Source organism: Anas platyrhynchos, chromosome 2, assembly GCF_047663525.1.
Source record: "Anas platyrhynchos isolate ZD024472 breed Pekin duck chromosome 2, IASCAAS_PekinDuck_T2T, whole genome shotgun sequence".
In the NCBI taxonomy this organism is placed as follows: domain Eukaryota; kingdom Metazoa; phylum Chordata; class Aves; order Anseriformes; family Anatidae; genus Anas; species Anas platyrhynchos.
Genome location: NC_092588.1, coordinates 156063909 through 156078274, shown reverse-complemented (window position 1 = coordinate 156078274; position 14366 = coordinate 156063909). Strand labels below are relative to the sequence as shown.

The following is a 14366-nucleotide window of genomic DNA, read 5'->3' as shown; positions in this document are numbered from 1 at the left end:
TCTCTTGCAGTCTGTTTTGGGCAAGCCTCTGAGGGTATTTTATAATAATATAGGCTATAAAATAATAATAATGATGATGAATTGTTGAACTTAAGCCCAATTTCTGTACACATATAGGTGTGCATTAGATAACAACAGAAGAATCCTCAAATTATTGCTGGATATAGTTTGGGTAATGACAAATCCTCGTTTACTTCCATCCACAGCTATTTCAATCTGCTAATTGAAATAACATTACTCCTAAGCACAGGCATGCCCTAGCAAACACAGTTGTTTTACTTTAAAGGACAAAATCCCTACATGACGAGGTGGCCGAGTGGTTAAGGCGATGGACTGCTAATCCATTGTGCTCTGCACGCGTGGGTTCGAATCCCATCCTCGTCGAGAAATAACTTTGGCCAAGAACAGGTTGGATGGGGCTTTGGCTAACCTGATATAGTGGTGGCATCCCTGCCTATGGCAGGGAGGTTGGAGCTAGGTTATCTTTTAGGTCCCTTCCAACCCAAGCCATTCTAGGAACAACCAAATTGATGTTTTTATTCAGATTTAGTAGATAGCATAAGATTAGCCACTAAGAAAAGAGAAGAGACAAGGAAATAGAAAATTCATTATTTTTAAGAAACAGCTTTGCACAGAGATAGATAAGATTGTATTAAAAAAGAGAAACAAGGTTTATTTTTCCATGACAGTGGCTGTGTTTGTCCTCCCATTACATCAGCTACTTCAAGACGTGAGAAGCTCTAACTTCTCACACCTTTTTTTTTTTTTTCTGGATAGGAAATGATACTGATGCTGAGTGAACAGGATGGACTCAATCTTCTTCTCCATTGCTCTAAAACAGATCACCTCACTGTGTTCAGGAGCTCTAGCAGTGCAGAACTCATGGGATTAAGTAAAAAATTAGGTTTTGCATTTGTCAAGAATAAAAATGTACTGTATTTTATTCAAAAAGAATGTTAAAAAAGTCAAGAAAGAGACCACAGGCAGCATTTATACTAATTACATGGAGATGTTTGAAGCAGTGTCTAGCAGCTCAGGTCAGCTGGAATCAAACTTTCAAATCACTGTCAAATCACTTTTTCTAGGCGTTATTTTGTGCTGGTACTTTTTTGAAGGATTTGCAGTTTGGAACTCATCAGGTAGAATGTAGGTGCTCCTAAATTAACAATTCAAAATGGATTCAAGAAACTGTAACTTTAAGGTTATTCCTCCCTACTGACTCCAAAAAGACTGAGCAAAGTTGTGGGATTTGCTCAGCTGAATGGATCTCTACTACATACATTTATATATCTAGGAGGAGATGAGACAATTCCCATTCCTAAATATCTCAGAAACATTTAATTCTAAGCTCTTTCTTTCTTTCTTAATCATAATCTGTGTCTTTGTTAATGACTTCTAATAGGAAAACCAATTGGGGAAGAAATAACTTCCCCCCCCCCCCCTTTTTTTTTTCCAAACCTTTCATGTTTGCCTGCTTTTCTTCTCTGCTTTTTTCTTGCTGTGAAGAAAATTGAGTCTTGTGAGTCACAAATACTGACCTTGCTTTTGTACTCTGGGTAAACTCTTTCTCTGGTACTCAGCTGGCATCACTGGAAAGATACTAAACACAATTTATCCACATAGGTGATTAGCTTCTAATTTCTGTTAACCACTCCAGCAACTGTGCAAAAATGAACCCTTAATGTGGCTTTCTTCAAAGACAACATAGATTCTGGAATCCTTGAACTAAAGCACACTTTCCTGTGACTGGGTTTCTCATGGGTTTCACACAGGTAATGCAGAGGAGTCTGAGGCAGCAGGGATCTCAGTAAGACCCAACAAGGGTGCTACTAATTAAGAAGGGAAATGCATTTCCCTTTTTCCTTTAAAATTTAAATTTAAACAAAAATTTAATTAAATAAATAATAATTAAAAAAAAAAGTCCTATAAAATATCCTACTGTGATTGACATATCTTTTAACTTAGACTGACTTGACCTACAGAAGGTTTTTATGGATACACTGATCATGAATCTGAATTTTATGATGATGCTGATAGGGAGGGGTCAAAAAGCTGTAAGATAAAGGATAAAAACAGAACCTAAAGTTATTTAATGGCTAATTATTAGTGAGGGAAGTGAAGGAAGAAGATATACACTTCCCAGCAGAAATATTAAAGTCACTGGGATCATAGAATCATAGAATCTCCTGAGTTGGAAGGGACCCACAAGTATCATCAATTCAGCTCCTGGCTTATTGTGACTCATCTTGTTGCTCATCTTCAGCTTGCTATCTGCAGAGTAGCTTATGTTTTTTTATTGAATGCTATACCATTTGCAAGGACATACGGGCAGACCTACACACTAACATTAAGGTATTATTAAGGTATTCTAACACCTGGGTTAGGTCCTGTCTCATTATTGTCTGTATAAAGAGGAATGACCACTTTGTTTTTGACAAAGAAGAGAAACAGCTTCCTTTAAAGGACTTCAGAGTAGATGATTTGGATTGCTTTTTTTTTTTTTTTTTTTTTTTTTTTTTTTTTTTTTTTCTGGCACTCACTCTTTTGTCCTAATTTTGAAAAGAAATTGAGGTAAAATCAAGTGGAATCAACATAGTAAATAAGTAATGCCTTACCTTTATATAGCTTTTTCTATACACCAGTTTCACAGAGTGCTTCTGATAGTGTTATTTCAGGCATATTGCATCTTATGTAACATAGCAGTCCTACAGCTGACTCTGAAATTGATTGCTTTTGACCTCCAAATTCTTTTCTGACAATATACATTGCAGTTCTTCAACTGTTTCCTCCAGCAACATTTAGCATTTACCTGTGTTCCTGTTTTAAATGTGCGAAGGAAAAAGTAGAGTCTTGGTTTCTGCAGGTGAATACAACTGTCAGATGTATCTTAATAACAGAAAAAAACTTGGAATTATAGCCTTTTCTACCCACACATATTATTTTCCTCCCACATCATCAATCATATTTGTGTGAAATATGAAGAGAAATTAAATTCCTAGCTTCATACATATACTGTTTGATACTTCTTCAGGGGCTGGATTCATAACGTACGTATCTGAAATTAGCTGTTCAATCTGATCTACTCACCCCTGCCATCCTTTGATGTTGAAGCAGAGAATAAGGCACCTCCGGAGAATGATTTATCCTAGCTTAAAATGAGCATCTGAGAGAGGTTAAGTGACCCTCTAGAGATGACTGGTTCTCTGCTTAGGGTTTGGTATCTCTGACGTGGGTGACAAAATTTGGTGAGATAAACCTGACCTTTTTCCACTCAGATGGTCTACTAAGAATAATTAATACCTCAAGAGACTCTGCTTTGTTACTGTAGCTGCAAACTCTTATGGTTTCTGAGGTTACATTTCTTACAGGTAATGTGCTGTATCTGTTGCATCTATAAAGTGAAAGATTATAAACTTAATTCTATGGAAAATAGCTTTCCTTCTGAACAAAAAAAAAAATGAACTTTTAGACATTTATTGGAAGAAATCAGATCAAAAAAAAAAAAAAAACAAAACAAGTGGTATATTACTGGTTCTGATGTATGAAATCTTAAAAAACAACCAACTGACCAAACAAACAAAAATTCGGATTAACCTAAATATTTTTATTTGATAATTTCAAAGTATTGTATTTCAACTTCTTTATATATTTTTATATAATATAAATATATAAATATACATTTATGTGCTATAAGTATGTAAATAATATAAATATATAGTGTTTATATTTAATATATTGTATAATTATATAATATATATGTTTTGTATAGTGTGTATATATATATATTTTATATAATGTCTCAGTTCAGTTCTAAATAGAAACCTGACCATAAATAGTCCAGAAATTCTGAAAGTGCTTAAGGAGGGAGATTTGCCATTACAGCTTTTTTTACATTACAGTTTTTTTTACATGCCTCAGGAAAGAACATAGTGTTCATCTGAATCCAGGATAGCCTGTGCTGATTAAATCAAGGTATTTAAATAGTAGTTCTCATTATACCACAAAATATCGCATGCATTTATTCATTTTTTATGATTATCCTTCCAAGCTGAGATAATCTACTGTACCTGCTGATGATACACTATAAATCAGTATACTCTACATCCTAATATGTCAAAAGAAAACATACTGAATTATAATAAACAAGTATCCATTTAACTCAAGGACATTTTTACTGATATACTGCATAAAAACTATTTTGTAAATAGCTCTATCATTGATGACCAGCTCTTATTATTATAAAGAAAATTTATCTTTTATCTTAATAAACAAATAGGTAAATAAATAAAACACCTGCAAGGTCATTTCAAGAAGTATTTCAAGTCTTTTTTTTTTTTTTTTTTTTTTTTTTTTTTTAAGCATATAGACTAAACACCGTCTGAGTCCCAAATGAAGCATTTTATGTAGTAACTCCTGGGGTGGGCAGAATTAGTCTTGTCTGCCATGTGAAAACAAGTGTGACTGAGAAATATAACACAAAAGCATTTGTGAGCTGGCAAAGACTAATTAGCAAATTAGTTATAAGTAAAATGATTGATGGAGGCAAAGCAGAAAAAAATTGTTCGACACACTGTAAAAAATTGGTCTGATCATATTTATACACAGACAAAAGGGTGCAAACTCATGGAAATTGTATTTGTTTATTTATTCATTGTAACAGGGCTATGAAGATGGTGAAGGGACTAGAAGGCAAGATATATGAGGAACAGCTGAGGTCCCTTGGTTTGTTCAGCCCAGAGCAGAGCAGGCTGAGGGGAGGCCTCATGGCGGCCTGCGGCTCCCTCACGAGGGGAGTGGAGGGGCAGGCGTTGAGCTCTGCTCTCTGGGGACAGTGACAAGTCCCAAGGAGACAGCATGGAGCTGGGACAGGGGAGGGTCAGGCTGGGGGTTAGGGAAAGGTGCTGCACCCAGAGGTGGTGAGGCACTGGGACAGGCTCCCCAGGGATGTTGGCACGGCCCCAGGCTGCTGGAGTTCAAAAAGCGTTTGGAGTTCAAACAGGCATCTGAGACCACAAACAACAGAAAAAAAAACAAAAACAAAAACAAAAACGTTCCCACAGTATCCACAGCCATGGTCTGTCGCTTTTTCTAGAATTGTGAAGAGAACTTTGTAAAGTAAGTGTGGCAGTATAAAGTAGTTGGCAAAGAGAGGCTTTGCATTTGTGATTTTGTGTTTCTCGTGAAAGCCAGCTCTTCCTCAAAAGCCAGAAGAATGATTGTCAGAAACTCTACCTAAAGAGAAGCTCCCTCTATATTATGTGTTTTAAATATTCAAATTCACCATTCTTCCCTTCCTGTAGCTGCAACTGCTCTGATTACCCCCATAGCTACATCCTTGGCTGCAAAGTAGGGAAGTTAAGGGAAAAAAAAAAAAAACAAACACATTGACTCACACACTTCCAAGTTTTGAAAACCTCTTACTGTGGTGGTAGTCATGCAAGAAACATTACATTCAGCTTGGTCGACCTGTTCACCATGAACCATATCAGTCTTGAAACACAATCTCTCTCACTTCTTTGGGATACTTTAGGCATATAAAATTAGAAAATATACTACAACACTGAAACTTTTTATGAATGTCTTATCAGTCCTTTACAGCCAGGATACAAGATGCCCCTTCTGCCTTCATTTCTGCAAGTAAAATTTCATTCCCATTCTGGGGGAGAGAAGCTAAAAGAAATAGTCATTCAAAATTCCACAACATTTGTGGAAAGAAATGTGAGGTGAAGCTGTGCAGGTGAAGTGCTTTGAATTCAAAGCAAAAAGTGAAAGGAAGCTCGAATGGGGGGAAGTGATGTTGTCTGTGGCCACTTTTCCATATCACTCAATCTTTTTTACCTTGCTGCCACAGTGTAAATCCATCACAGTGGTGGTTGATCACCTTCTTGTGTGCCTCATCAGGTCAGAGGGTGGGAAATGATGCTGCAATGTTTTCTTAGAAGTGAAGTCCTCAGAAAGTGCTATGAGAGCTAATGTAATTAAAGAAAATTAAAACTTGAAACAGCAGTGATGTTTAAAGTAAATACAACATATATCTACATCTGGGCTTAGTAGGGCTGTAGTGATGGATGGATTTTAGAAATTTTGAGGCAGGAGAAAGCAGTGGAGTTTGGCATGTATCTCTGTGAAATGGCAGATTAATAGAGGAGGGACTGATCTTAGCACTGTCCGTGTGACAGTCGAGGGCAAAAACATGGGGGCTTTGACAAGATTATGTTTAACTGTGACAGTCATCCTAAAGCACAAAGGAGTTCAGTTTGTCTCTTAGTAGATTAATTTTGAATCCTGATAAACCCACATGTATACTTCAAGCAGCTTGAGAACTAGCGTAACTAAAACCATATTGGACTGCAAATTGATGCAAGGTTATTCTAGTTAAACCACAGAATTCAGAGGTGAAACACTAATGCATTAACAAAATGAGTCAGAAACAAGAGAAGATATATTTTGCATTTAAACAACCTCCCATACATGGGCACATTGCAAATGCCAAATCAGGCTCATGAAACTGTTGCCAGGAGGGTGCAGACTGATTTCACTGTTGTTCAGATGGGAAAGCTGGAGCACAGAGAAGTTAAATAATTCTCTAAGAAAACACTAGCAGTAATCTGAAATCCTAGTTGAACTATTTGTTCTTGCTACTATACACTTTTCATCTTCATACTCAGGAGTGACTGATGGCTGTAAATATTCTTGTATTTATTTTTACTTTGTCCATTATGTACGTGTATAAAATACTCCCCCCACTTCTTTTATTTTTCTTTTTTTTTTTTTCTTTCTGTGAATGGGTTGAAAGGGACAAAAGGAAATTTTTAGCATATTTGGGTCTATATTATTTAAGCACCTGCTTTTTCTCTTTCAGAAGTATTATTGGTCCCTCTTTATAATGAGCTTAATTGTATGACAGCATATCAAATGTTATTCTGATGCATAATATCCCTGTGGCTCTCGAGACGGTCAAGATGTTAATAGAGAACAATGTATAACTAACAAGAATGGTAAATGGAGCATATTTGCTCTGTTTCTTGCCAGATAGAAAGTTGTGTAATTGCTTTCCTTAAATGGGAACAGAGTCTGCAAACTCTGCCAAAAGTCCAAACTTAAAGGTAAATATTAGTGTCAGGGTACAAGTAACAATAATACTTTTTAGTTTTATAACACCTTTCATCCAAGTGTTTCAAAACATTTCATAGATATTGATCAAAGCTTTCTAAGTTATTTTTTAAAGCTGTGCATGTCAGTACAATTTTCCCATCATAATGTAAGTGGTAAAAAACAGCTAGAATGGAAAGAATGTATATTTTATTTTGTTTCTACCTGAGGGAAAAGATAAATTGTAATGAAACATTTTCATTAAATATATATTTTTAATAATATCTTCTTTTACATTTATGTGTGAGTTTAAGGGGGTATATGGCTAGAGATATCTGCAGACAAATTCACCGGAATGAGAATAAACACTTTTTATGTAAACCCTTTGAAATACGATTGTTTTAGATGCATATTAATTTGAAGTCTATTTTATAGATTCTTGGATTAGCAGAAGATAAAATGATGTTGAAATCAGATATGCTTCTCCTCTTTCATGTTCTTTTCCCCAGCCCAATTCCAGCTGTAACTCAGCCCCCATGGCCAAAAACTTTTGCCCTTTCTATTGCTCATGCAATTGTTCTTTAACCAGTTTAATTAAAACTGATGTCATTACCATTAATAAGACTTCCTTTCCAATCTGATTCATTTTGACTGTGAAAGGTTGAACATTCTACAAAAAGTTACAGTGATGGGGAAATAAGTATAGTATTCTCTGGAGTAAGCTACAAACAGAACATAGGTATGTTCATAGTTTAGTTGATCAAAACCAACCAGGAATCTAGAAGATGACCTAATGCCATTTACATGTGCTGGTAATTAGATACGTGTTTATATTTTACTGTATAAACTTAGTAGCCAAAGGCGTTCTAAAGATTTTTCAAAGCTTTCAGATGCAGAAGCCATATTTAAGAAGTGTAGTTTAAAAGCCAAGATCTCTTTAAAAGAGAAAGATGACTTTCCACTGCCAAAATTTAAACAAACCAAACCAAAACACAGGGTGGTGGAAATAAAACCTTAATATTCAGGAATGCAAAATGGTTATGCTATTACTCCTACAATTGGAAGGAAAGTTCCAATAAGTCTTTGTGAGTGAAGACATTGTCTTTCTACATTTCAATTGAATTCTTGGAGAAAAAATTATTTACATGAATCATATGTAATAGGAGCTGAAAAGTTGTGGTTTTGTTGTTATTGTTGTTGTTTTCCTCTAACAGATTCTAGAATGATTTGAAAGTGACACAGGTGTTGTTAAAAAAAAAAAAAAAGAGCAAGATATAATTGTCTGAGATTTAGAGAGTTACTAATGATTCTCAGAGAGAATGAGCAGCAATTTGGTCATTCAATGTTAATGCATAAGGCGATTTATAAGGGAAGCAGTAATGAATGTTGTCACTTTAAACAAAACAAAGCACGAATAATGAACATTGATCAGGTAATTTTTTTTAATTCTTCCTCTCCCCCAGGACTTAGATGGATGAAGACTGGAATATCCACAAGTTCAACAAAGTTAACTCTTTGAGTTGCAAACTCTTCTTAAAAGATTTTTCTTTAAATACTGCCTTTTTCTTCTCTATAATCTATTTTAAGTTTGATCCCAGAGCCAGGTGCACATCCAAATAATGCAGAGGAAGCTAGGAGTTGCTAATTTTAATACCATCTTGCTCATTTTGTTTTATTCCTTCTTTTGATAAAGAACACTATGTCCTTGCAAATTAATAGAAGTTTGTTTTTACAGGCCATGTGATCTAAACAAAGTATTCTGCATTCATTTCTCCATTACCTGTGCACTGGTTATCCAGATGGTAGGTTAATGGTGTTATCCGTGCAGAGACATCTAAGCTGAGTCTGTCTAAGTTCACCATTTCTGAACTTGTCTGTAGAACTGAATAAAAGTGGAGTCCATGAACTCCTGCAATATTTATGAAGCTTGCCTGGAACATGGAGAGCTGAGTGACACAGGACAAATGTAAATGAATCTGCATTAAATATATCAATTTCAGCAAACTTTTGCTGAACTGAAGTCATTAAGACCAGACATAAGTACCCACCATGTACTGGCTAAGTTCCTGCCCTGTGGGAATCAATACGCAAACTCTAGGCATCTACAGCTGGGCAGAAATGGGCACTTTCAGGAAATCTTTAATTAGATGTTTGGTAGACATTAACTTAAGGAGGAGGTGAAAAAAAAAATTTAATTGTTTCTCAGAGAATTCAGATACAGACAGATATTTATGTTATAGAGATGAAGGAATGCCACTAGAAATAACTAGACAAAAACTTGCCCAAAGTGACCCATTATTTCTTTATTGTTAACATTTCTTTATCATCCAAAGTAGTCTGAATAATGAAAGAAACATTAATTCTAGTATATGTGGTGTTATTGACAAAGCAGACAAAATGAATTCTGGGTATTGCAACAATAAGCAATGAGCCAATACTCAGGTGACAGAGAAGTGAATATAATTTAGAAAATTAAACAGCATAAGTATGCAAAAGACATTTACTATTTTGCCTATTAAGAAAGGTCAAACTTAATGACATTTGCATACTAATCTTCTCATTTTCAATTAAACACATTCAAAATATATTAAACTAATATCCTACTTCCCATGTCTTGGTGTCAGAGAGAAAAATAAGTTCCCTGTTTGCTTCTAGAAAAATTAGTTTAACTTGACTAGGAAAAGCATTCTGGTGTCTGGGAAGTCTGCAAGGATAAAAAAGCAAACAATTCATGTGCAGGCTGCATTTATAATATAATCAAGCATATGCAGACATCTAGATATATGTTTGACAAAATATTTTCTTCCCCTTCACATCTCTATTAACAAGATGGGGATACCCAATTGACCATTTAGTGTGGGACACCAGTGGGAGACACACAGCCAGGAACTCTTCCATTTCCTAAAAACTTCAGAACAGTACAACATTCTTCTAGAGAAGAACTGAGTGCCATCCAACATAAAAGTGAACAAACTGCAGTAATTTCTCTAACCGTCAAAAGGCACTTGACAGCGTTAGCCAGAATTAGAGCACATGTCTCTGATTCTGAATAAATGTTGATTTAGTTCTCATTTTTCTTCCATAATTGGATCAAGACATGTGGAATTGTCTAGACGTCTCCGTGATAGAAGCAAATTAGTTCCCCTTCATAGTTTCTTAAGAAGGGGACCTTACTCAGGCTCCCTGCCATTCCCCAGTTCATTCTATTGATTTACTGAGATTCTGCAATTATAACAAGGCAAACATAACTTGTTGAATAGCACAAGTGGTGAATGAAAACTATGAAAAGCGGCACTAGGCACATACAATAACTCCACTGCAAAAGCCTATTTATATTTCATCAGATTAAAGCATCAGAAGATATAAGGATCAGAGGATACCAGGATATAAGCAATTGTGTTTCAGACTGAAATCAACACTCTTGTAATGAGAAGACAGTACCAGACCTTCGTCTATTAGAGAGCAATGGAGCTCAGTGGAGATAATCTACATCTGGTTGGGGCCATTCTTGGGAGACCACAATAGAGTAACATATAAGGAGAAGTGCTCAGGAATGTGCTCCTGTTTTTTTTTTGCCAAACAGGACTGGAAATAGTGTTGGACTTGATGAAGGTTGATTCATACCAAGGAAATGATCAAAGCATGGGTTAGATGTTGTAATAAGTAGTTTAACTTTCCAGAGTTGGCTCAAATCCAGATGCAGACAGCCAGCTCTTCAGGAGCATACATAAGACTGAGGAGTTTTAACTAAATTTACTGCAAAAAATGTATTTCTCTCCATCTTTAACCAAAATTTGTCACATCAGTCTTCATGGAAAAAAACTCTCAATGAATGTATCTTTCCCTACCAAGGTTTGAAAACCTTTTTTTTTTTCTAAGGATTTTCTCTTTTCTATTCCATATTTATATATTCATTTCCATTTCTATGGCCTCAAGATCCCAAGGAAAGTATATTCTCTTAGTATATTCTATTAGTATCTTAGTATATATAGTAGTATATCCTCTTCTAGTCGCTCCATAATTTTTCCTTCCTTTTTCCCTTTTTAAAAACGTGGGTTATGTTTCCCCTATTCCAGTCATCAGGAACTTCACCTGACTGCCACAGCTTCTCAAGTGTGATGGACAGTGTCTTAGTAACTTCATCTGCCAGTTCCCTCAATGCCTGTGGATGTATCTCATCAGGCTCCTGTGGACTTATGAAACATGTCCATGAAATAAGATTGTTGTTGAGGATTTTTAAATAGAAACACCCTGTGCTCACCTTATTTTCCTGAAACGCGTTTTAACTTATGACCAGAAGGTTTCCCATCTGTGATGGTAAAGAGGTATCATACAGCAAGATTTCCTTATGACTTCTCATACACTTCATTATCCATATTCTAAAAGAGACAAGTTTGTTTGTTTGTTTGCTTGATTTGCTCATTTCAGAGGAGGAACAAGTAATATACCATGCATTGGGTACTATCTGTTCCAGTACAGCCTCTTGAGTATTTTTATTTCTCAGATATTAAAACAAGATTTCATACAGCCAATGAAAAAAAAAAAAATAGAGGTCAAGAGGCAATCATTCACTGATGTCTTAAAATTCTGCTTCTTTGTTGAATTTGTTTTCAGAGAGAGGACAAAATCACAACTGTTTTTTGTTTTTTTTAATTCTATGTGATTATAGTGTTGGCAGATCAATGACTCTTGACTCTCGAAGTCCCTGAACAAACCCTCAAAAAAATAAATGCTGAGAGGAGACCCTCTTATATTATAGTCAAACAAAATTTTACTGATGACTTCACAAAGTCAGAATTTCCCCCTGTGTAAGTGCTCTTCAAACAAACTTGAGGATGTACTTCAAACCTTGATCTCTGCAGAAAGAAAGAAGAGCCTGTCTCTTGTCCCTGTTTCATCCAGGACTCCAGATTTTCTTATGGCATTGTGTTTGCCTAGCTGCATGTCTTCCCCTTAGATCTGCAAAGTACATTCCTTTACCCCAGTGACTTCAGCAAAGTTTCTCTTTTCTTTCTCACTTTTTTCCATAATCTCTTTCAATTCACTCTTTTAAGGCACATTCCTTCAGTGATGCGGACATTGTGAATGAGAGTCTCATCCAGTAATCACCTGGAAGAATGTGGTTTTAGCTCCCTTGTTCACTGACAAACTTACTGTATTTGTTATTGAAGGACTTGCTATAGCCTTTGTGCTTGGAATTCTGGTTTATGAGGCTGGCTTTCAGCAATCTGAAAATATCTGGACACACCTGTATTGGGGTTTTCACTGTAAATACAAGGGAGATGGTAGCTTAGCCCGTACAAGTCTTAATTCCATAACATCTCCTTTGGGAGAGACAAAAATATATATTAGCTACACCATAATGGGGTAAAATTCATATGGATTCATTCATATTGTAGGTCTTTCCCCAGTCATTGTCATTGAATAGGCCCCAACTGACCTCATCAGTTCTTTTCACAGAAGTCACCAAACCAAGCCTTGGCTACAGAGATACATTATTCACAACCTTAAGTCAGGTTTGAACTCTTTCCTAGAACTTAATTCATAACCAGATCCTAGGGAAGGTCAGACAGTCAGAGAAACATTTCGTCTGCTCAACATTAGCTAGGGTTTCCTTTCAAAAATCTGGCATCTCCAGTTCAGCACCAAAGCCATTTCCAGAGACTGTTCAGTGGTCTGAATATCCAGGAAAGTCGATAAATAAGAAAGTTATATATAAGTTGGTAATAAATCTTGAGTTCTGCACTTCTCTGCCTTCTAAATAAAATAAAGGTGAAATAAAGATCCTCTAGTCATGACTTAATATAGAGCTCTGTCACATTGCAGTAAATCATTTATATGGGAAGTGATTAGAACTGTGATTTAGAATCAGTTCAGACATCCACAGTAAATAATAAGGCTTTTCGGTGGTTATTACAACTGCATACATCCTGTTTTTCTCCCCATTCAATTTCCCTTTCAGGATTATTTCCAGTGGACCTCCATGAAATTATGTTGACTGGTTGACATTCCCCTTTTGCTTCAGTTCCTTGTGGGTCTGAGTCACAGGCTCACCTTCACAATTCACATGTTCCTGGGCTCAATGCCTGAATGAGTTCCCTTCAGGAAAAAATCCAGAAGCTATTGGCAAGATAAACCTCACTCCAGACAATTGGCTCCAAATAATTATGGATGTGAACCATTTGTAATTTTGCTCCACCTCTTTGGAAGCAGTTCTCTAACACTATCCCAGCAAGATCTGTTCATTTAAACACTTGTTATGCCACACACAACCCTGCCTGCAGGGAATAAAATATGCCCTTAGTTCTCTGCTGTAAACATCTCTGGTGAGTCACAATGCTGCACTCTGACATGAAGGAAACACCTAAACAAACAAACAAACAACAAACAGTAGTTCCACCTCAGCACCTCCTCAAGCTATCTTCATCCCTGCCTCTCCCCACTGTTGTTCCCCCCTTAAACTTAAACATCTGATAATGTCTTATACTTTCCCAAGACACTCATCCCCTGCATCCCAGAATGAGCCCCAGTAGCTCCCCTCAGCCTGGGGGGGTAGTCTAGGGAGCCTCTCCCTGACTCGTGGTGATGGGAAGCACTCTGGAGAACAGGGTGACCATCCTGCAACACTCCTAGGAGCAGCCAGGCAGGGGCTTCCCTGGCATTCACTGTCTGATTGACTGAGGTCCCTCCACTTGCCTTTGTGCCTCTGGGCTCACCCATGACCATGGGGATGAGCCTTTCATCACACAACATAACACTATGAGATAAGGTAGGAATATCAGACCTACCAACATATACAACATATGTCAACATATCAACAACTTGTCAAGTCACAAAAAAAGCAAGTGAAGACTTTTAACCTGAGGATGACATTTCTTCTGAACATATACACTTCTGGAGTCAACAAACTCCTCACTCTTCTACCACAACTTCAAAACTTAGGCATAGAAAACTAAAAGTGACATGGAAAATTAATTTGAGAATGAGTCACTACTTTGCTGCAGCTATACCAATAATGCATACTTGATCTGTTTACTCTCAATGATTTTATAATGAAAATAAGAAACCTATGTCTGCCTAAATGCAAGCTGTGTGCTTAGAAATATTTTCTTGTTATCTTCAACTGTTGAAAAAATGAAGATTAAACTTTTTTTTTTTTTTTCCTAATGAGAATTACTGAAAAACTTATATTAAATAAGCAAGAATTTGAACTTCCAAAATGCTAGGAGATAGGAAGGGAAAAGGTGAAAAGGAAAGATAGATGTTGAAATAAT

The 14366-nt window shown here is 36.3% G+C and overlaps 1 non-coding gene across 1 annotated transcript; it reads left to right on the top strand.

The window, feature by feature from the left end:
• Positions 1-302: 302 nt before the first annotated feature.
• Positions 303-384, top strand: TRNAS-GCU (transfer RNA serine (anticodon GCU)). The gene has a single exon. It is a non-coding gene; the product is annotated as a tRNA-Ser (tRNA).
• The last annotated feature ends 13982 nt before the right edge of the window (positions 385-14366 follow it).